At 37.6% G+C, this 4,757-nt stretch overlaps 1 pseudogene; it reads right to left on the bottom strand.

The window, feature by feature from the left end:
- Positions 1-4,372: 4,372 nt before the first annotated feature.
- On the bottom strand, positions 4,373-4,478 carry LOC116759905 (annotated as a pseudogene).
- Between the last annotated feature and the right edge of the window lie 279 nt (positions 4,479-4,757).

Here is a 4,757-nt window from a genome sequence, read left to right as displayed (position 1 = left end):
ATAAATCTAACAGAACATGCAGGACCTGTACATGAACACTGCAAAACATCATTGAAAGAAAGTAAAGGAGATCTAATAAATGGAAAGACCTCTTGAGTTTGTGGGTTAGAAAGCTTGATATTGTCAAGATGGCAAAACTTCCCAAACTGATCAACTCACTCGATACAATCCCTATTAAAATCAAAGCTGCCTTTTCTTCCTTAGCATATACTGGCAAGCTAATCAAAGAATTTATAGGGAAATGCCAAGCAACCCAGAATAGCCAAACAATCTTAAAAAGGAAAAACAAAGTCAAGAGGACTCACTAGTCTCAATTTTAAAACTTACTACAAAGGTACAGTGACCAAGACCGTTTGGTACTGACATAAGGAGAGACATACAGATCAATGGAATAGATATGAGATTCCAAAAATAAACCCATAAAGTTGATTTTCAACAACAGTGACAATAGAATTTAATGGAGGAAAAAAATAGTCTTTTCAACAAACGGTGCTGGGATGACCAGATATCATATACAAAATAATTAAGTTGAGGCTCTACCTCACACAAAAATTAGCTCAAAATGGATCGAAGACCTAAATATAAGAGGTAAAGCTATAAAACTCTTAGAAGAAAACATAGGCATAAGTCTTAGTGACCTTGAATTAGGAAATGGTGTCTTAGCTATGACACCAAAAGCACAAGCAGCAACCACAGTGTATACATCGGACTTTATCAAACTTAAAACCTTTTGTGCTTCAAAGGACACTCTCAAGAAGGTGAAAAGACAACTCACATAATGGGAGAAAATATCTGCAAATCATACATCTGATAAGGGGCTAGTGTCCAGGATATATCGTTTAAAAACACAACGATAAGGGACAAATAGCCCAATTAAAAATGGGCAAAGGGTGTCAATGCAGGGGACACGGGTTCGAGCCCTGGTCCAGGCAGATCCAACATGCCGTGGAGCAACTAAGCCTGTGCGCCACAACTACAGAACCCGTGCTCTAGAGCCCGCGTGCCACAACTACCGAAGCCTGCGCTCCTGGAGCCCGTGCTCTGCAACGAGAGAAGCCACTGCAAGGAGAAGCCCACATATCGCAGCCAAGGGTAGCCCCCGCTCGCCACAACTAGAGAAAGCCCATACGCAGCAACGAAGACCCAAGACAGCCAAAATAAATAAATAAAATTAAACGTCTTAAAAAAAAAATGGGCGAAGGATTTGAAAAGACATTTCTCTAAAGAAGAAATTCTAATGACCAATAAACACATGAAAAGCTGCTCAACGTCATTAGTTATTAAGAAAACGCAAATCTAAATTTCAGTGAGATACCACCACACATCCTCTAAGATGGCTAGAATAAAAAAGACAAATAATAACTAAGGTTTACGAGGACGTGGAGAAATTGGACCCTCATCAATTGCTGGTGGTAATGTAAAATGGTGCAGCCGACTTCGGAAAGAAGTCTGGCAGATCCTCGAAAAGTTAAAATACAGTTACCATATGACCCAGAAATTCCATTCCTAGGTATACATGCAAGAAAGTTGAACTCAGATGTTTATACAAAATCTTGCACATGAACATTCATGGCAGCATTATTTATTATAGACCAAAGTGAAAACAACCAGAATGTCTATCAATCAAAGGTGGATTAAACTATGTAGTACATTTAGAAAATGGAATATTATTCAGCCAAGAAAAAGGAATGAGATACTCATACATGCTCCAACATAGATGAACCTTGAAAACACTATGTTAAGTGAAAGAAGTCAGACACAAAAGGCTGAATCTTGTATGATTCCATTTATGTGAAATGTTCAGAATAGGAAAGACCAGAGAGAGAGAAGTTAGGTTAGTGACTTCCAGGGGTTGGGGCAGGGGATGGAAAGAAAATGCTAGTGGACATGATGTTTCTTTTTGGAGTGATAAAAATGTTCCAGAATTAGATCGTAGCGCTGGTTGTACAACTTGTGAATATGCTAAAAATCACTAGATTGTATACTTTCAAAGGGTGATTTTCATGGTACCTGAATTATACCTCAGTTAAATTAAAAAAAAAAGTATCGAGGCAAGGAAGATGGAAATGTTTTGAGGACAGAATCAGAAGTTAAACTTGAGTCAGAGTCCTTCTGATTTGGGTAGAAACTAATCTGATTAGTATAGAACAAAAATAAACTGGATGTATCCCTATGGACATAAAATATCTTTATCAGTACAAAGTGCTCTGCCCATTAAAACGGGTACAAGGAACACTGTGACCATCTCTTCCATGACTATTGTTAGAAAGAGAGCAGGTGCTTCTTTGACATTTAGGTCCAAAACATGTAAAGCCAGGGATATCTCTTTGAGTCATTGATTCTGTATTGAAAACACAACTTTTGTTTGTTTTCTTCTCCTATGCTTATTAAAGAATTTCATGCTAACTGTAGAAAGTTAAAAAAAAGCAAAACAAGAATATAAATTACTCATAATTTTTCTACCCAGAGACAATCATCGTTAACATGGTGGCAAATCTCCTTCCATTATTTTTCTACTTTTTTTTCTTTATGTGGTTGAGATCATATTGGCGATGCAATTAATGTCTGCTTATTTGAGTTAATAGTATACCAAAAGCATTTTCTAGGCATTTGAAAACTTAGGGTAACTATCATTTAAGATGCTGCATGCTATGCTATCTGGTAGATGGATACTGTTCTGATTTTCTATTACCTAACAACCCAAAATGTAGTGGCTCGAAAGAAAAAAAAACCCAACAAACTCTCATAGTTTTATGGGATGACTGCATTCAGTTGGGTGTGTTCGTACTTGAAATCTCAAATGTTTCTGCTTAGGTGGTGACTCGGGCTGACATCATCCAGGGGTTGAATGGGGCTAGGTGTAGAAGGAGGTTCACCTTATGTCTGGCACCTCAGTGGGGCTGGACTGGGACAGCTGGGGAACGACCAAACATCATTTCCTCTCCTTTCAGCCTCACGTGTGGCTGCTTGGGCTTTCTCACGTCATGGTGGTCTCAGGATGGCCAGACTTCGGATATGGCAGCAGGATTCTCCAAGAATCCACCTTCTAAGAGACTGAGGTGGAAGCTCCAATTCTCCTTGTGATTTAGCTTTGGGAGTCACATGCACCACTTCAGTCTCATTCATTTGGGAGATGAGTACATAGGGATGTAAATATGGTGAGGCATGAAGCATTGGTGACTGTCTTTGGAAACTAACTACAACATACATTTAGTTCTTATTTTACTGTTATTAATATGCAGTTAACAAAAGTTTTCTGTCTATATCTCAGCTTATATTTCTGCTTAGAAACACATTTATAGGACACTGTACTTATAGGACAGTGAACTAGCTGTGAGCTAATTCATCAGCAAATTACTATTATGTCTCAGGTAGTACGTCGGCAGTAGGGATATGATGGCATAGATAAATGAGATGGGATTCAGGTCCTCAAAGGATTCAGTCTGGACATACACACATGCATCCTTTGTAATAAAAGAGTATGCTCCAGGAATCTAGGAATCACATCTCTCTGATTTACTCTTGAGCCCTGTGCCTAAAAGAGCATCACTAGGACATCCTCATTAAATCTTTGCTAAATAACCAGATACGATAAAGTAGCAGTAGCTTGTACACAGCTATGGGGCCCCAAGGGAGGCAGAGGAATATTCACAGGGATGATAACGATCACAGAGTCCATGAAGGTGAGTAGAAGTTCAGTGGAGAAAGGAGGGATGGTGTCACATGCAGAGGAAATAGCTGCAGGATAATTTATTCATATTTTTATTACTTTCTCTATTTTCTCCCCTGCTGACTCTTGGTTCATATCACATGCCTGCGTGCTTGTTTCTTGGAAGATGAGCCTGTGATAAATTTTATTCGAGATTTCTCCACATGATCAGTGTTCTATTTTCTTCTTTTTTTTAAGTGTAAAGGGTTTTTTTTTAAAATTATGTGTAACACAAAGTTATTTAAGTCAATAAATTTTTAAGGAATTTTACACGTTCTGATTCTTTCCACTGCCAATCACCTTAGTTCCTCCAAACTCATAATCTTCAAGATAAAATAGCCCTTTCAAAAAGAAGTTATCATGTGAGTCAGCCCACAGTTCTTTCAGTTAGGCTTCTTTGATCTCCAATGAAATATGGACACACTTCAAAATTCCCCACCTGTAATCTTTGGGATCCAATTTCCTCAAGCGATTTACTTTAGGATCATGTTTAGGGTCAGGAGATGGATCTGCCTGGTTCTGAATTTGACACCCTCTAAAAATGTATTAGGTTCAAATCATATTCACTCCTAAGCCATCACACCCTAGAACAGTACAGATCACTGGGATATGCCAATACCTAAGATAAAAAGTTTGTTAGGTTTTTCATAGTTTACTTGGCAGCTCTGTCTTGTAGTTCTTTCCCACAGATCTAACAGGTAGTTCTATGAGTAAAGGAAACCACACAGTTAATCTATGAGGCGTTTCCACTATTTTCTGATATATCAATAGCATATATATTTTTCAAGAAAGTTTTTTGTATTTCCAAGTATGGTATATAAAGATGCTTAAAACTCTTATAATGTCCAATCTGTCATTTTGTTTCCACTTTAATTTATTTTAATGTTTTGTATTAGCAAGTCCTTTGCCCAACAGAAAAGTAATATCTTTTATAGAATATGCTAGATTTAACTCTTGACTCGGTTGGAAATTTATTTTGACAGATATATGAGGTAAGAACTTATTATTATCATTTTTGGCTACCAACTACGAGTCATTTTCCTAATGT

Source organism: Phocoena sinus, chromosome 9 (genome assembly GCF_008692025.1).
Source record: "Phocoena sinus isolate mPhoSin1 chromosome 9, mPhoSin1.pri, whole genome shotgun sequence".
In the NCBI taxonomy this organism is placed as follows: domain Eukaryota; kingdom Metazoa; phylum Chordata; class Mammalia; order Artiodactyla; family Phocoenidae; genus Phocoena; species Phocoena sinus.
The sequence above is the reverse complement of the archived record's forward strand: the minus strand, read 5'-3'. Positions and strand labels throughout refer to the sequence as shown.